The 19,588-nt window shown below is 36.2% G+C and overlaps 3 long non-coding RNA genes across 3 annotated transcripts; 2 read left to right on the plus strand and 1 right to left on the minus strand.

Moving 5' to 3' along the window:
- Positions 1 to 866: 866 nt before the first annotated feature.
- On the minus strand, positions 867 to 3,171 carry LOC135776924 (uncharacterized). Its single transcript, XR_010544233.2, has 3 exons — positions 3,041 to 3,171; positions 1,084 to 1,194; positions 867 to 998 (listed from the first exon to the last, which is right to left on the minus strand). It is a non-coding gene; the product is annotated as an uncharacterized lncRNA (long non-coding RNA).
- Positions 3,172 to 6,337: 3,166 nt separating this feature from the next.
- Positions 6,338 to 13,147, plus strand: LOC135776603 (uncharacterized). Its single transcript, XR_010544123.2, has 2 exons — positions 6,338 to 11,570; positions 11,735 to 13,147. It is a non-coding gene; the product is annotated as an uncharacterized lncRNA (long non-coding RNA).
- Positions 13,148 to 17,592: 4,445 nt separating this feature from the next.
- On the plus strand, positions 17,593 to 19,586 carry LOC135776609 (uncharacterized). The gene is made up of 3 exons (XR_010544129.1): positions 17,593 to 17,952; positions 19,263 to 19,409; positions 19,487 to 19,586. It is a non-coding gene; the product is annotated as an uncharacterized lncRNA (long non-coding RNA).
- Positions 19,587 to 19,588: the final 2 nt, after the last annotated feature.

A 19,588-nucleotide genomic window follows, 5' to 3' on the forward strand; every position in this document is an offset into this window, starting at 1 on the left:
TTATAATGAAATAAAACATTACTTTCCAAATACCGTACATTTTTGTAGCTCCAGATATCCTGCCTTCCCTAAATGCTCTGATTTTTTACAAAACTCATCGATCTGAAAAGCGCTGTGTCTCTGATTGGCTAATCTATGGAAGGCCGAATTATCTTATTGGCTTGAATACCTCTGACGTCAGCTGGAAATGTGACGCTTTTTACCGTGTTTAAAAGATTTGTGCACAATGCAATGGTGACAGGAGTTAATTTACAGACTGAGTCGATAGACTGTTGTGTTCAACAGGCCGAGGAAGTAAACAGTTGCCTAAAATCTGTGTGTTTGTTGTAGTCCATGAAAAAAAGATTTATGTTGAAAACTATAACTCGCATCATCGTTTACTTTGGATTTTGTACCTTTAGCATATCGTTAACATGTACTAATACACACTTACACACCAAAGGACATGTAAAATCCTGAATTGAATAATTTGCTATTTAAGACATTAAATAATGGCATCAAAACCGTTTATGATAAAAGAGTATCTGGCAAACGCGAGCGTCTCTTTTATCATAAACCCTTTAGACGCGTCTGCAGCATGCACTTATTTTGGCATGACACATGATGCACACACGATCTCTCAAAGCGCGGAACACATATTTTGAAATTATGAACCACACACGACGGGATACATACATGTTGTAACGAACTTCGCATCGAGCATCCTCGAAAAAAGAAGTCAGCGGGCGCCACTGGTTACAACCCATGCTCATCATGTAATGCTAAAAATTGTGTGTGGTCTTATGTACTCATAAAAACACAACAAAACAATAACTGCACAAAAATTCAGAACCAAATTTAATACAATTTTCACTTTACATGCTCATAAATATTCATCCTTCATCTTTAGCATGATCTTCCACCCTTAAACGGCAAAGAAAGACATCAGGAAACGTCTCCTTGTCGAATATCACCAGTCCATCTTTACCCTCAGGGTTTTCCTCACATTGGACAGAAATCTGAAAGACATCATTCATAAACAAAGATTAAACTGTCTATTATCATAAAACCATTCTGTCTCTCGCTTTATCCATTAAAATATACCTGAGGTTGACGTGCAACAGGCCTTAAATCGTTAACCTCAACGTCGTCTCTCAATGGGAAATAATTCTCGCTAAGATTTGATTCTTCATCACATTTGCAACAGGTTGTCCCCTTATTTGATAACAAAACAATACTTCAATATTTGATAGTGTTACAGTACTCATGTATTTGTTACTTTAGGTACAAACAAAAACATACAGTAGAACACGTGACGATATTACGACTCAAAACATTATCATTCAATGTTAGTTCTGCCTTACCATTGTAGAAGTTGTTTAACGACAAATTATGCAAACTTTAGATTAAAAAAAAGTTTTTTTGTGTATCGCGCATACAGTCAATAACAATCATCAAATGTCAATGACACAACATGACAGAATACTTCCGGGACACTGCACTATGGAAGCTTGTTGAGTCCATGAGCTCAAATAGCGGTTATCAAAAACCTGAACGGACAATATCATGTGCCTTAGACAACTTTTAGACTCAATGTGTTGGGTTTATTCTAGCTTTAGTCTGAGAGTATTACCCAGATCACACTTGATAAAATTATAAATTACCATGAAGACACACATATAGCACTCAAGAGTATGGATTCATTACGAACAATGATTGTTTTCTGGTTATTTCTCGGCTTTGAGAAAAGAAACCAAGCGTTAAAAGGATTTACAGAAACTTTTACACAAGAAAATTACAATGATATAAACATCAAAGATATGCGTTGTAGTGTGAACACAAGTATTTTCTCTACAAGTAGCGTAATTTAGTCATTCAGTGTCATTCACTATTAAAAATAAAAGTATTATGAAATATTATTCACAATGATGCCCAAGAAGCATGTATTTAAAAGTTCTTTAAAGAATAATTTCTTATTTTATATTTTGTTGAATCTTTTCCACTTTAAAGTACCTGTTGTACTACAGAAAGCTTTTTCTGATGTTAACGATTTTTTTTTTTTAATTTAGAAACCTTAATAAACTTTATAAAAGTGTTGGACTAATGTAAGATAGTATTAAGTCAGTCATGTTCAGTCTTTTGTACTGTAATTAGAGTTTAATTCTCTCTAAGCAGATGGGACACTGTCGAACTATAAATAAACACTGTAACAATTTTTTTTATCATCACTAGTATTGAGATGTTGTAACTTATAAAATATAATTTAATATACATAAATATAAATTAAAATAACTTGAGCCACACTCTAAAAAATGCTGAGTTATTTTCAACCCAGCATTGGGTCAAAAAGGGACGAGCAAATCAGCTGGGTTACAGTTAACAAAAAAATTGACTCAACAATTTGTTAGAATAACCCAGCATTTTGGGTTGAAGCAACCCAGCATGGGCTAAATTACAACCCAGCGGAGTGGGCTCGTCCCTTTTGACCCAATGCCGGATTGAAAATAACTCTTTTAGAGTGTAATTCAACTTTATTTTTCTATGTCACACCAACTCATGAAAAGTCAAGATAAAAAATTTCATTTGAAATGATTTGTAAATCCCAGTTGATTATACTTAAAAATGTAAGTGAAATTTAAGTTTTTGTTTTTTAATATCACCACAAATGTTGTTTTCTTTAAACATGTCATTTTCATCACTTTAGTTTTTATTGTTTTTGCCAAGACATTAATGATTTAATAAAGATTCAACTTAAAAAGTTACTTTAATTGATAACACCTAAATAATGTAAGTTTATTAACTTTTTCACCTAAAGTGGAATTTTAAGTTGAATAAACATGCATTTTTAGTTGTTACCAACAAAAGTATTTCCCTCTTTTATGATGATATTTACAGTGTAATTGCTGCAATTCCACTTGATGCTTGAACAAGTACAAGAAAAAAGCTCTTCTGGCGTATAAAGCAGGAAAGTGTTAAATATATTTATATACTCTACCACTGAAATGTATTCTTCATTTATGGCAAAATTGAAAAGCCAAATTAATGATTCGATATTGCTTACCTTCAAGTTGCACATATATTCCAGCTTTCATCTTTGAATGCAAATCAATTGGCTTGTAACGTCAAGGTTGCAGGCAGGGACAAGCTACCTTAAGCCCAATTGCTCTCTACAGCACACTTCTCTGATGGCGATGGGGGTGTGTTCACAACATGCAGTGCGAATGTTCACTACTCAGTGGGATGGGTAAAGCAGATGTGACATTTTGAGTGTTGATGAGTAAGATGTGTTGCACACTTGACAAACTGTCTATTTCACTATCAAGTATTTTTTTCCAATTATGCTCCAGTAGTAAAAACCACAGTGAGAAATAAACAAATAATGATATGATATATAATATAATATAATATTTATCATATATAATAAATACTAAAACTATTAGATGAATATTGAATTTTACAAATATAATAATGGTAACAGTAAATGCTTTTACAATTCTCTGAAATGACTAGAATCGGGTGTTGTTAACCACAGAATCAACAAAGCAGTTCAATAAAAAAAAATTTTTTTTATTACTATTAAATAACTTTTTGTTTCATACTGAGAAAAAACTGTACCACACCTCTTGTGCATATCACATTTACAGTAGTAAACATCATAATCAAAGTAATATCTTTATCATTGTAAGACACAACTCTCATTTGAAGCCATTGTGAGCCATATTTACAGTTATCATCATGAGGAAAATTAACCATGGATTTTTTTTGACTGAACCGGTATCCAAAATGCTCCACGCCATTGCCCCAAGGCCGATGCCCACCACTGTCTCACGGTCCTGGCCCACCCACTCATGGACTTGTGTAAATGACTATTGTTTTTGGTGGGTGCCTGGAGTCGCCCATAAGAGGGATGGGTTACAGTAGGTAAGGTTTTGTCTTTTCATGTTCATGTTTTTTAATTTGAAGTTATAGTTTTGATGTCTTTAATTTTGATTTCATGTCTGACCATGTTGTCTCTTGTTTCATGTGTCTTGTTCTGATTGGCTCCCTTGTACTACAGTATGTGTCATGTTCCCATTAGTGCCCTGTCCCTCATGTTGCCATTGTCTGGTGTCAGTCATTAAATGCATATAGTTGCTCTGTGTTTGTTCCTGTCCATGGTCAATGTCAAGGATTTCGTGGTTCAAGTCTGGATTTATACTTATGTTTTGTTTTATTAAAGTTTCATCTGCACTTAGATCCTGCCTTTGTTTCAGGTCTGGACAACTCATTACTGCACTTGGTAGGTTTTTTCCACAGCGTCTGAAGTTTGCTAAATATCCATGATTTCTCTTTTGAGAAACATTAAACATGCATTTTTGTATATGACAAGATCATAAGGAGCGCATGATGCACTGTTCTCTGTTGTGGGTTTTTTACCTTGTTGAACTTATATGCATGAGTAATTATAGTCGTAACCCCATACGGTTTGAAATTCTTTTTATATCTTGCAAAAGGTTTGCCTTCAGTCTGCACTATTCAAAGTGTACATAGAGCAGGTGAACTTCTGCTCCGCGCTCACAAGTTTATATTCAGCTGCATTCGTTTTGCTAACAATATACATCCTGTTTTGCAGCTCTGTATCTCTGTACAAAACATTACGTCCAAACAGTAAGGCAATCATTTTCCTTTGCTACTGTATATAGCCAACAGGCCGTGGCCTGTCTGAACTTAAGGTCAAGACTTATGCAGCTAAACAGCAATTAATGCTCAAATCATAAAACAGTAGAAACAAGTAAAGATAAAATAAAAATAACATTTTTCATGACATCTGTCATGCTGGTGAATGAGCTCAGCTTTAGTGCAGATATTGATGAAAAGCTCCCTGATCTCTGCTTCACCTCACCCAAATTTTCTCATTGTGAATTTTGATCTGCGTTTACATCCCTGTGTCAAAGAGATGAACCATAACTTTTGGTTGCGATGTCCTCAGTAGGACACGGACTTTATGGCATTGTGTCTACATCTTGTTGACACTGAATGCTTTCTGTGAATGTTCCGGCAAAGTTAGGTCCTCTTTATGGGAGCAATCCCAGAACATTTACGGGATGTGTTTGTGTTCACACAGAAGCCTGAAATTTGCCTGCAATTATTCACATTTTTCTTTAATATAACTGTACTACTGACAAATACTTTGATAATGAATAGACTTAACTCTGTTTGCATTTGTTGCACATGTCATTATGCACAATTGATCAAACTTTCAGAATAGGAAGTTGTAAACCAAAGAATCATATTACAAGCTCCTCAACTAATTCTAACCATCCAGTTAGCATATTGTAATAAAAAAAAAGAGTGTCGTGGCTATACATATGATATACTTGTATCAACTTGTCAAATGTTTTTACTGTCATTTATTAAAAAATCTTCTTTTGTGAAACTCATATAGATTTTGAACAACATGAGGGTGAGGAAATGATGAAAGACTTTTCATTTTTGGGTGAACTTTTCCTTTCATAGAATAGATAGTTTATCCAATACTTTAGTTGCAACAAACTGCAAAGGATTCCTGTAAGTTACTCCTTATGGACATATTTTGTAGACTGATTCTCTATTTCCTATTTTCTCAGTACAGAAGTCTCTCACAGTGGTCTTTCACTTCGTGGTTTGTGGTATAAGTTCAGTGTTTTATATTGGTTCGTTACTTAAACCTGGATCACTTTTAACTCTATTTTTATCACCATTATAGTGATACCAAATCTTGTGTATCTAGACTGTGTAGACTTTAAATATTTGTTTTGGATAGGCCTGTGTGAACACTGTAACATTCTGACACTAAGGGCCCTATCTTGCACCCAGCGCAATTGACTTTGTCAGTGATGCATGTATCATTCGTATTTTGCACCGGCGCACAGCGGGTTTTTCCCTCCACAGACGCACGTCGGCAAACTAGGGAATGAACTTGCGCTCCCTGGGCGGTTCAGCGCAAAAAAGGAGGCGTGTTGCGGTGCAAACCATACCTGATGCTATTTTGCAGTTTCAAAAAACAATTGCGCCACTGACCAAAAAAAACTAGTCTAAAGTCAGTGGCGCGTTGCGCGTGGATCATTATGCTATTTTAAGGGCGCATGCTTGACCATAATGTATAGCGTGCACAACGCGCACACACTTTGCTTATCTAATCTACACAGATGCAACAAGTATTTTTGCAAATCATAAATTGTTACAATAAAAAATATTAACACATGAGATAAGGGAAATCATTGTGGTGAGCATTGTGGTGATAGTTTTCATTTATTTTGTGTGGCTGCGTTAAAAAATGATCATGCAAATAACGATTAAAATATTTTCATAAGTTTGTGGTGTGGCAATTGTGGGATTTTTATGTTGTTTTATTAATCTTGCTAATTGCTAAAAGTGTTAAAGTTACAAAGATGTCCAAATAAGGACTGTGGAAATTGATTTTGTTCCATTTTTATATTTCTTTAATTGATCATTTTATTCTATAAACATTGTGTGTTTCATATATGCACTGAGCTATTATGTAGAAATGAGGTGTTTATGTTTGAGAGTGGAGAGTTACCAGTTTTTGTGTGTGTGCTGCAAGGAGGAATTTAGGAATTTACGACTGGTATCGATCAAGATAAGAGAGAGGCCTGAGGGGGAAAGCAAACAGGCGACTATGTCATTAACTAATGCCTTAATGTTCACAGGATAAAATATGCAATGTATTTCTTACTTAATCAGTATTAATCATTGAATAATTGATGTAATAAATATAAGATGTTGTCTTTGATAAATTTGTATTAACCAATAAAATGAAGGTTGCATACAGAATAACTTAATGGGGGCAGGGCAGCTCAACCTTGAAGAAACAGAATCTCCTGTGTGTATGTATGTGTGTGTATGTATGTATGTGTGTGTATGTATGTGTGTGTGTGTGTGTGTGTGTGTGTGTGTGTGTGTGTGTGTGTGTGTGTGTGTGTGTGTTTTCTTTCCTAACAGATGATTTTAATAATGATTAAAGTGTTTGCTTAGAGGTAGTATTGCAGTAAAAGATTTAATATGTGTTTATCTATCTAAAGAATTTAATGTGTGCCATATTCATATAACCAATTTTACAAATAATGAAATGATGTCATGATATTGAAATATGTTTTACATAATAATCACTTTCATCTTACAGCTTATGTTTTTTATAAATGAATGTTTTATTAATGATTTGTTTTTAAGAAAGCATTATAACATGCTATTCAAAGTGGAGGAGTACTGGAGAGGAACTGCAGGGCTCCCAGGGATGAGAGGAGAACAGATTGTTTTTTCTTTGTCTATGTGTGTCCATCTTTGCCTACAGGCTAAAATTGGGTGTGGTGATGGAGTCAGATGGACGAGGGGAACGGCCTTTGTGGGTGGAGATTTTCTGAAGAAACATCGACGTCACATATTTTATAAATAAGCATGTTACTTCCTGAGCTGGTTGTTCGCTACTTGAGAGGACCCAGCGCTGTTAAACTTTTTCATATCTGATCAATAAATATTTGAACTTAGAGATTTGTATCTTGTGCCTTCCCTCTAAATTACACGCAATGGACGCCTTAAAGCCCAACAATTGGTGACCGCCGACGTTTTGTGGAGGGAAAGGAGAGAGTGAGAGGAAGGAGGGTTTCACATTGAAGAAACCAGAGTAAGGGAGGGCTCCATTTCAACACAAAAGACCGGTCTTCTAAAATAGAGGTAAGCAGAAACCTGTTATATCAAATTCTGCTATTGGACATATACCAAATTACTTGTGTTGATAAGGAGATCCGAACTGAATTACAAATTTACATTTTTGTAAATTGATCAGAGTGAAAAACTTTTATTTTTATAGATATTAAGAGATTTATTAAAATTGGGTTTGAGGCCCTTAATGTATTAGACATTATAAAGTAATAAGTTTGGGTTAGAGGCCTTTAATGTACTAGACATTATAAAGTAATAAGTTTGGGTTTGAGGCCCTCGGGTTAAAGTCCCGTAAAGGTAAATTGTGGTTGGAGTCCATTAATGTATTAGACATTATAAAGTACCAAGTGGGTTAAAGTCCCTCGGATGCAAATTCCGTAAATTCTAATTTTAATCCGGATATTATTTAATCGCTTTCAACTTTCGCTAAAAAGACGGGTCAGTAGTCGCGCGGGTGAAACCCCTGAAAACTACTGGTGTATATATTCTTTTGCTAGATTAGAGTGACGTTTTGTGGTTTTTTGAAATTCTGCATGCTTGTAAATTGTGTGAAAATGGCTAAATTCCAGAAAGAATGTGATGAGTATGAGTGTCCAACAGTGTATGTGTATTTGCAAAAGATTGTGAGGCTTAGGATGGTCCGAACAGATCGAAATGCTTTTGTATATAGAGAAAAGACAAAAAGAGGTTGCATTAGCGTGGAACACGTTGAGAGAAGAAAACTGTTGGGAGGCAGAGGAGAAAAAGAGAGTTCCTCTCACGCCTATTATTTTTGCCATGGAACATAGACTGGTAAACAAAATTAAGACTGTAAAAGCAGAAGGAAAAGTGGTTTGGTAAAGGACCAAATGTGACAAGCTTAGAGAAAGAGTTGAGAATTCAGACGAGATTAGCTCTGGTTGCTGCTGTCATGCAGGCTATTAAATCAAATAGAAAAAGGGGAAGTTAGCAGTGGTGCAGCTGCAAAGCAAAAGGAAGTTAAACAAGGAAACAGTCAGCCAGACTCAAGTGTGACAACTACGGCTCCTCCTCCAGTTCCACCCCCAGTGAAATTGATCTACCCCTCCTTGCACACACCTACTCCTTATGAGAAAGCCAAAGCCCAATGAAACAGCCCGTTTTTCAAATCAATAGCGGTGAATTAAATGTAGATGTAGATTTTATTTGTGTGAAAATGTAGTGTGTCTGTGATATAATGGGTCTGTTAAAACCATAAATGGGATTAAGCAAAACCTAGCAGAAAGACAGAAGCGGAGCTTTGAAAGAAAAAACAACAAATTACAGAAAAGAGTAGAGACCAAGTTATTAAAGGTGGAAATAAAGATGAAAAAAAAAAAAAAAAAGGACAGAAAATTGTTAAAAGGTGAATGAAACAGATAGATTGTATAAAGGAAAAAAAGATTTAACAAAATGAAGAGGAGTCTTCATCTGATGATGGAAGGTGGTCACAAGATAAATTTTATTTTTAAATTGAAAGGCAATATTTTGCATGGGTCAAGCTGAAACCTTGTGGGCTGATTATTCCCATCCTTTGACATTCAAGAAAGTGAATAAAAGCTGGCAATGAAAAGACAGTGGCAAAAACTGTGTGTGACATCAAAGTGTTGGAGTTACAAAGAGAGAAGTAACTCATAAACTGGACTGAGAACACATTCTATTTGAATGGGACTATACTTAAACTCAAGCAGTGAAGGGGGCACTGCATATGGTCAGAGACAATTACAAGGATGAAACACCAAAAAGACTGAGTGGAATCCAGAAAGATTCATAAAGATAATAATGTTCTTGGAGGAAAGAGAAACTGGACAATACTTCACTGGACACTGAACTTTTTCATCTTCATACGAGCCTTTGAGTGAAAAGGGGGAAAGAGTAAACAGCCGTTCAATGCTTAGTAAAGACCTTGTTACTATAGGGACACAGACAATCTTTATGAGAAAATCAGCTAGACAAATTTAAAGGCTGATAAAGAACTTTGTTGTTAGGTGTGACTACCTGTTCTGAAATCAAATCAGACTCCTATTAATCTGACAGGAAGAAATGCATAATTGAATTTGGTATCTACAGAGGAAGTCAGAATTCCACTGATGGTACTGAGCTAAAAAGTAAATATATATGGCATAGAACAGCTATGGCAGAAAGGATATTAAAATAGATAAAAGAAATAAATTGAAAAAGAAAAAAGAACACCATAGAACACTATAAAAGGTAAACAAGAAAAGCTGTGACAATAGAAAAAATAACTGATTATTGTAACAAACTTTGTATATAAGGAAATTGCCAGCCCAGACATCATATATGTGCATGAAGGTGTTCACATGGCAGATCTAATCACTGAGGGTGAGCCAAATGATTGGATACCATTGACTGATATACAAATTATTATTATTGTAATTAATTGTATTTGTTATACCATTGACTGAAAAAGCAAATATATTGAGAGATGGTTTGTTCGCGGTACCACTGACAACTCCCCCACCGTTAAACACACTGTTTACAGATGGTTGTTGTTTCAGAGCAGCAGATGACACATTGAAGGCAGGCTTTGCTGTGGTTGAGCAAGTTGTGGGTGATTTTGTAACACGACTGAGTGGTAGATTGAAAGGTAAACGGTCAGCACAGAGAGCTGAAATTACAGCTGTTATCAAAGCCTTGCACTACACTGGTGAAGAGAGGGTGATTGTTTATAGTGAATCTGCATATGTGATTGGTGCAGTATATATGGAACTGCCATATGGCAGATAGGTGGGTTTGAAACCAGGAAAGGCCGGCCTATAGTAAATGCTAGCAAAGCCTGACACATACTACAGGCTGTGAAGGTACCTAATGAAGTGGCTGTTGTCAACTGCCTAATAAACCACTTATATCCCCAACCATGGTTTCCCAAGACAAAGTTAGATCTGACATACTGACAAACACGTAATGGAATTGACAAATAGTTTCGGGGCTGCTTATCACCCCAATGTTACAGTAATGCTGAAATAGTGAACCTGACTTTGACATTACAACTTGACTTGACAAAATCTGTGCACAGACAAAAATAACATGGCTTGAGGCATTATCAATTGCATTAATGTCTATTCGTTATTCTGTTAACAGGATTTCTGGTTTCACAACCTTTGAATTGCTTACAGGTCGACAGTTTCCAGGTCCAAGGCATGACGTGGTGCAGGATCCCATCCTGCCTATAACACATGACGTTTCATCTGACAAACTAACTGCTATGATTGAACATTTTTCTTGCCAGGCTACCAAACAACGAAATTGTGAGAACGACCCAGCTGTTAAAACTGATGATTGGGTTTCTAACAGACACAGGTGTGGACCTGAGGACTCAGGTCCAAGAGAGGGAAAGTGTTGAAAGTGAAAGTGAATCAGCTGGAATACAGAGAGGACAAACAGGAAGTGGTAACACATCAGTGGTAACACTCACACAACACTAACAACAAAGTCAACAAACTCTGTAAAATTGTGCATAAAAGAGGTGACATTTTTTCCAGCCCAGTAACAGAACCCCTAGCACACTGTGTGAGCACAGATTGTGCCTACGGAGCAGGTATAGCCGTACAATTCAAAGTGAAGTACGGTACACAAAAGGTTGTAAGACAGAACAAACACACAGGTGAATGTGCAGTTACCCATGCGGACGACGGCAGATTGATTTTTCATTTAATAACAAAACAAAATTGTACTGATTTACCAACATATGAGAATTTTACCTACAGCCTCAGATGTATGAGAGAGTGGTGTGAGAAAGAAAACATAACAAGTGTATCCACTCCCCGGCTGGGGTGTGGCCTGGATAAATTGGATTTCCACAAAGTGCTGGAAATCCTGACAGAAGTGTTTAGAGACCTGAATATCACAATTACCATATATTCATTATAACCTGGGTAACTACATACCACATTGACCTTTGAATTTTAATCTTTGAATTTCTTAAGTTTCTTATACAATTCTAGAGTATTAATTTCATATTTCATTTTTCTTTTCCTTTTTGAATTTACGATTGTTATTTGAGTATTAGCCAATAGGCATAAGTGTATTTTTTCCACAGAGATGAAGCTATATGGAAATTGGAAGGTTCTGTGGGCCCTAGGAGTTATAACTGCAATTATAATCACCATAATATTTGGCATAAACAATGGAGATCCCTGTGTAACAGACTGATAGTGTCTGCAATAGAGAAAAAAGAAAATCCACCCAAATACAGCATGCGCTATTAGGCCTACAGAACCTGGAGGATGATGAGGAGAAAATGTGTGACCTCTTTCAGAGGTCAAGAGAGGGAATTGTGGGATTTTTATGTTGTTTTATTAATCTTGCTAATTGCTAAAAGTGTTAAAGTTACAAAGATGTCCAAATAAGGACTGTGGAAATTGATTTTGTTCCATTTTTATATTTCTTTAATTGATCATTTTATTCTATAAACATTGTGTGTTTCATATATGCACTGAGCTATTATGTAGAAATGAGGTGTTTATGTTTGAGAGTGGAGAGTTACCAGTTTTTGTGTGTGTGCTGCAAGGAGGAATTTAGGAATTTACGACTGGTATCGATCAAGATAAGAGAGAGGCCTGAGGGGGAAAGCAAACAGGCGACTATGTCATTAACTAATGCCTTAATGTTCACAGGATAAAATATGCAATGTATTTCTTACTTAATCAGTATTAATCATTGAATAATTGATGTAATAAATATAAGATGTTGTCTTTGATAAATTTGTATTAACCAATGAAATGAAGGTTGCATACAGAATAACTTAATGGGGGCAGGGCAGCTCAACCTTGAAGAAACAGAATCTCCTGTGTGTATGTATGTGTGTGTATGTATGTATGTGTGTGTATGTATGTGTGTGTGTGTGTGTGTGTGTGTGTGTGTGTGTGTGTGTGTGTATGTGTGTGTGTGTGTGTTTTCTTTCCTAACAGATGATTTTAATAATGATTAAAGTGTTTGCTTAGAGGTAGTATTGCAGTAAAAGATTTAATATGTGTTTATCTATCTAAAGAATTTAATGTGTGCCATATTCATATAACCAATTTTACAAATAATGAAATGATGTCATGATATTGAAATATGTTTTACATAATAATCACTTTCATCTTACAGCTTATGTTTTTTATAAATGAATGTTTTATTAATGATTTGTTTTTAAGAAAGCATTATAACATGCTATTCAAAGTGGAGGAGTACTGGAGAGGAACTGCAGGGCTCCCAGGGATGAGAGGAGAACAGATTGTTTTTTCTTTGTCTATGTGTGTCCATCTTTGCCTACAGGCTAAAATTGGGTGTGGTGATGGAGTCAGATGGACGAGGGGAACGGCCTTTGTGGGTGGAGATTTTCTGAAGAAACATCGACGTCACATATTTTATAAATAAGCATGTTACTTCCTGAGCTGGTTGTTCGCTACTTGAGAGGACCCAGCGCTGTTAAACTTTTTCATATCTGATCAATAAATATTTGAACTTAGAGATTTGTATCTTGTGCCTTCCCTCTAAATTACACGCAATGGACGCCTTAAAGCCCAACACTGTATTACGTTTATTTTATGTAAATAATAATTAAAATGTTTTCATAAGAAACCTTAATGTATATGAACTTGATTTGTAAGAGTACTTTGGGGTTGGACCTTGCTTGCGTTTCTGGGGTCCGATTTCAAAGCCCCCAAACCCTTTCAGTGGTGAGGGTGGACGCAGCGATGTCCTCTGCTGGCGTCAGGTCCTGAGGCAGATCCACCTCCCGTTACACGGCGTGCCCGATTTATGCTGGCAAGCTTGGGATTCCCCCGTCTCCTGACATCATTGTAGCGCATGGCGCAACGATTGGGATGGCAGCTGATGAGACAATTGTGGCTATTTCCTCTCACGCCTGTTTAACCTACGCTGATTTCTCCTATCCCCATACAAAACAACTTCTCTGTCTTTGACTGCTCTTACAAGAACGTGGGTCTGCTCGGCTGTGAACCGCTCCTGGCGTGCGCCTGTAAATCCGTCATAATAATAGCAACCCGCCATGGAACTTGCGCCCTGGCGTTTAAAGGGAATGTTGGATAGCGTTCTGATTGGTTTATTTGACGTTACGCCCAAACCACACCTATGAATAATGAACCTACTTCAGACCAACCCCTTATTGATTTGTGCCTGGCGCAAGAGTTATTTCTCCCACCGGGAAAATAGCAACAGTGCCCAAGATCCGCCCACAAACTCACTTGCGCTTTGCGCTTCGCACTTGCGTTTCAGATCGTTAAAATAGGGCCCAATATATGAGTTTGATTTGGTTAATTTCTTTGCTAGCTTGTGCTATCAGCCAGTAGCATGTGTGTGTGTGTGTGTGTGTGTGTGTGTGTGTGTGTGTGCGTGCGTGCGTGCGTGCGTGCGTGCGTGCGTGCGTGCGTGCGTGTGTGTACCAAGATAGGAATACCAATATTTTATTGCATTATTTTATTACGTACATAATTGAATACCTACATAAGAAAACTAGATTTTTCTAGTAGGCCCTCAAGTTAAGTTTATTAGTGCACAAAATATTAAAATATACTAACCTTCTGTCACGGTCCTGTCTTCAGGTCACAGTTTTTAAGTCTTAGTTACAGGATCATGGCAGTCCCATGTTTTGTGTGAGAGCACTGGCTTTGTTTATTCCTAGCCATGTGCTTTCGGTCTCATCTCCTGACCCCACCCCCTCGTTTCCTTGTTAATCATCTTATTATTGTTTGATTCATGTCACCTGTTCCCCTCTTGATTTGCTCCCCTATTTAATGCCCTTGTGTTTGCTGTCTTGTGCTGATTTGTTCTTATCTGTACGTACCGGTGTCATCTATAGTCAAGAGTATTTGTCAAGTATATGGTTCTAGTTTATTGTTTTAAATCCAAGTCGTGTTCCAGTTTTTGTTTAGTACTGTGTTTATTTTTGTCTTAGTACTTGCCTTGTTTTACCCCATTGTGGGTATTTTGTTTTTGGTGTCTTGATTTAATAAAACATTTGTGTTCATCTGCGCCTGGGTTCTCTCCCTCTCTCTTTTTTGGAGAATCCTGACACCTTCAATACAACAATATGCATTGTAAAAAGTGCAATACAAATACATTTGAATTGAATTGCTAACTGGACTTTGGTGAACAATCTGCTGTCTCTTCCGTGGGATTTGATGTTGTTGATTTCTGATCCCTCTCTGGTGGTTTCACATCTTTTTTTTTTAGTTACTGACCCATGACTTCCCCTCATGTCCCCCGGCCTTATTGTTTTTCAGTAACATTTTAAAATGAATTAATAAGAAGAACAGTATTTATTTGTGAGAAGGGCGCACATTTATGCTGAATGTAGTAGGAGATGTCATAACAAAATATTAAAATTAAGTTATTCTAACTTGTAGTGATTTGTGGTTTCAACAACAGAACTAAACATAAACATTGACTGTTAATGATCAAAACATTTATGCTTTGGTAGACTTTTTTATCTTAAAGTGCATTCATCAGTGTGGGTGTTTCCTGGAACTCAAACCTACAATTTGTTGGGCTGTTGACTTCAACACAATGCTCTACCACTTACATAAAAACCAGAACAAACATGACATCTGTCTTTTCCATTTAGGGGAATTCATATGCTAATACAAGCAAACACAGCATGTTGTCTCAATGTAGTTAACTTTCTAACAATGTTGTAACAATATGGGCAAAAGGTTGGTGTGTTGTGGACTGATGTGGTCACAATTCTGCCACAAGGTTGCTTTCTAACCAACCTCCAGGGCCGGGTCAGTGGTTTAGGTTGTGCTTATTGACCTGATTTTGCCAAATGAGAGATGTCCTCAGGCCAATATATTGTGTTGTGTTGACCCAAGAACAGCATTTTTGTAAATAAAACCTAAACCCACCCAAAATCATAACCAAACCCTAAAATCAGAGAGAAATGATTACATCAAACACTTGGCAAAATCAGGAGAGCCGTGCGTGTGTTGTGCAAACAACCACTGAGTGAGGCACAGAAAATGACAAGAGGCACATATTTTTACATTTTAGTGACATTTGGTTGTCAGAACTGAAAGAGTCTGCTTTTGTTCATCAAACGATGATTTATATTTCTGCTTATTTCGGTGAGACAAAAGCTCAGCCTAGTTTAGTTTATTTATAGTGTAATTATGATAGAATTTAAATTAGACTTGTGGCGCGACAAGAGCCGACAAGCGGATGACATCAAAATACCGCGAGAGCGATTCAGAACTCATACGGAGGAGTATGTTGTCTAATCTCTCTCGCGGAATTGTGATGTCATCCGCATGATGGTTCTTGTGGCGCCCAGCCTGTCGTCTTATTTTTTTTCTTACGTTCATTAGGAAAATCAGCTGCACCTACGACATAGCCATCCTTAAAGGCCTGCCTCGTGACACCTGAGGACGAGGATCTTACCGGCGTCCTGAAGTCGAAGGTTAGCTGTATTTTTCGGTTTCCTTTGACTACTTTTCAATAAATCCGACTGTCGTTCTGGTAACAGTGTTGCATAATCGCACTCTGTCTGAGATGTTGATATGCAGGAGTTAAAGCGATGAATTTACTTTTACATTAAATAAACTTTACATGTTTTTCTTTAATTAAAATACAACTCTATGATTGTGATGTTTAATAGTATAGTTAAATAATATTGCCCTGTTCTTTAAAGTTTACGATTGATGTTAATTATAGCAAAATAATTTGTAAACGTTATGAAATTGTAATTGGTCATTTTGTATTTATTCTGTGGCTATATTTTTAATTAACAACAACAAAACATTCATGTGGTATAAAAAATGAACAAAAGTGGTCTGAACATCGTCTTTCAGTTGCTGAATATTGCAGACGTTGCTGGAGACCTCTTGCGTTTTACAGATCTACGTTGTCACAATGTTGCAGGCACGTACAGTGCAACGTTCCCACAACCCAAATGTGTTTTCTGTGTGTTTGACTACACCTTGTGGACATCAGATACAACTGCAGACATTTATGACCACAGCAAACACAGAATGTTCCCATTTGGATATTTTTGGGAATCAATAAACAGTCTAAGAACGCTCCCTATCCCTTTTTTTTTTAATAAAAACGAATGTTCCCAGAATGTTGTGGGAAGGGTTTTGTAACAATCAAGAGAGAACCTATATAGAAGAATAACATTATATTAAACCCAAAAATAACCTACAGGGAATTTCAATTTGCACAGCTGGGGTGTATTCCAGAAAGCAGGTTATGTGACTTACCTGGGTAAGTTTAGGAGTAAGTAAGCGGATAACCTCTGCTTTCGGTTCCAAAAACGAAGGTAACTTTCGGGTTATGTAAGTAACCATAGCAACTGACTCTCTAAAGATAACCTGCTCCGGAGCAGGTTATATTGCAGGGTAAGTTCATTTTAGTTAATAAAACGAGGCTCCGGAGGATGTCTGCGCATGCGTGTACTTATGATGAGCTTGCAGCAGGCGTGGAAGCATATATTTTGCATAATATTACAATGTTAAAGCATTTATTTTATTACATTTACAATCGCGAATATTTATTGCTGTCTTCAAAAATGTATGATATTTCTTTAAAGAAACATTTTTTTTAATAACATGGATTGATGTTTGTGATTTAACTAATTACTATACATTTAATTATGTCCATTATTAATAAAAATTTATTCATATTTGTGTTCGGACTAAATACTATACATTTAATTAAGTTCATTATTAATATATCTCCAAATATCAGTGGATGTACGAAACACAATTCCATCAGTTAATAAATGTTAACAATAAAGTACATTTCCATATCAATTTTGTCCATTCATAAATAACCTCATCTTTCACTTACTAGATAATTTGAGATTAATCTAAAGTTCTAATAAATGTGTGTGCAAATACATTGTCATTATTGAGTCAGAAATCTTAACCTATGTTACTTAAGTGACAATGCACTCAAAAAATGGGTTTTGTAGCACTGTTCATTATACACAAATATATTTAGTTACATTAACACATACACATTTATTTTTAAGACAAAATACAAGTGTAATGTGTTATGCTAAATCAATTTGTTATTCACTCTGGTTTACCTAACTACCTATCTTTAAACAAAAGTAATTGGTTTACTTTTGCGATAGAGAGTAGACCTATTATCAGGTTCATATTCCGGAACAGAGGGGGCGGTAATGCTCCATTAAGCTGGTTACCAATCGCCGGTAAAAAAGAAAGAAGAAGAAGAAGAATATTTTTCAAACTAAAGGATGTGACGTCATTTTAACAACTTCCACGAAGACGGCGCGCAGGTGATGGTGTGGTAAGTAAACTAAATACGTTTTTTTCTTCAATCCATCTTAAAACATTGTTGAGGCAACTTTATTTTATGTTTAAGGCGATGGTGTTTGTTTTTGATGGTGATGATTTCACGTCATTTGTGCAGCAGTGAGGTAAAGTGTGTGATTTGTGCATTTCAAATGTAATGGAGTGCTTCACGCGATCTGTCGTGTGACGTGTTTAAACCGTATTAAACGTGATGTACTCGTGTTTAAACAGTATTAAACGTGTTGTTCAATTTCGGCCATTATTAGTGTTTTATGATAGCAGCAGTGTTGTAAACTGCGTGATTTGTGCGTTTCAAAATGAACGGATTGCTTCACGTGTTCGTGGTGAGTTGAACTTCGATTTTCCGTCGTGTTCCGGTGGTAACGTTAGCCATTGAACTTGTTTTACTGGTGATAATAGTGCTTTTGAAACGTATTTTCCTGTGTTTAGTCAGAGCATTTTCTCAAGGGGTTCTTAAAGTTTATTTTTATTTGTTACTCTGAATGAATACTTAAAGTTATGTTGAAATGTAAAATTTGTGATCTAAAGTACTAAAACATGAAAGACTGCTGCACGTGCGTTGTGGTGGTTATCATAGATATCATAGTACATATTCTAATTGATATATTCAAGACATGATTATATGCTCTACTTGTTCATTTAAGTAGGAATTATGCTACAGATGTAATATTGCATGACGACAAAGGCCCACTTTCACTTGTAATTTGTGTGCATGGCATGCAGTGCACTGTCATCAGAAAAAGAATACTTTGCTGACATAAACAGTCACTTAAAGAAGAGTAAAACGGTATTTTGCATGTTATCAGGTTGTGTTTTCCAATCAAATGTCAATGGGACTTCTATATCACACAAAAACAGAAAACACAACCAGTGAGTGATTTTAAGCCTGGTGTAGTTTCCATTTCTGAATTATTACAGGAGGTCAAAGGTTTTTATGGTGATAAGGCAAGTGATGCTTTTGTTCATGACTGGAGCCAGATGTGTTTTATTAAAACAGATTATTTAAACTAGAGCATATCACACATTTTTTAGGTAAACTGCATTGTATGTTAAAGTCTGTCAGTGCCTATTTTAGTTAGCTAGCTGATGATTGATTATCCATTGCTTGAGTTATATGGTTGGTGCTTTGTTTGGTGACTTTGAAAAGACAAGTCCACGCATACTGTATTGTAAAATATGCTTTTATTTTGTTAAATGGACAATTCATAAGTTAATGTTTTTTTAAACCATACTTACAATTGATTTAAAAAAAATAATTAACTAAATTTTACTTGTTTTCCACAGTCATACCACAATGACTTCTCCAGTCTGGCTAAAAGTTACAAAAGGTGATCCTTCAGTATGCCATTCCTACTTCAGTGAGTGACTCAGGAATCGCCTTCAATAGCAGATTTCAAAACTAGATGGCCTGCTCTTTTCAGAAGGGAAGAGGTGAGTGAAAAGTTTTTGAGTCATTTATGTTTAACTTTATTGGTTTTGTGGTAACAATAATTTATTTTATTTTGTAGATTTGTGCACAGTTTAAAAGAATCACAACAGCCCCATTGGTGTCTACATACTTGGCGAAGATGAATCCATATTCTGCAAAGCTTATAAGGATCTATGCAAAA

The sequence above is a fragment of the Paramisgurnus dabryanus genome, chromosome 18, assembly GCF_030506205.2.
Source record: "Paramisgurnus dabryanus chromosome 18, PD_genome_1.1, whole genome shotgun sequence".
Classification (NCBI taxonomy): Eukaryota; Metazoa; Chordata; class Actinopteri; order Cypriniformes; family Cobitidae; genus Paramisgurnus; species Paramisgurnus dabryanus.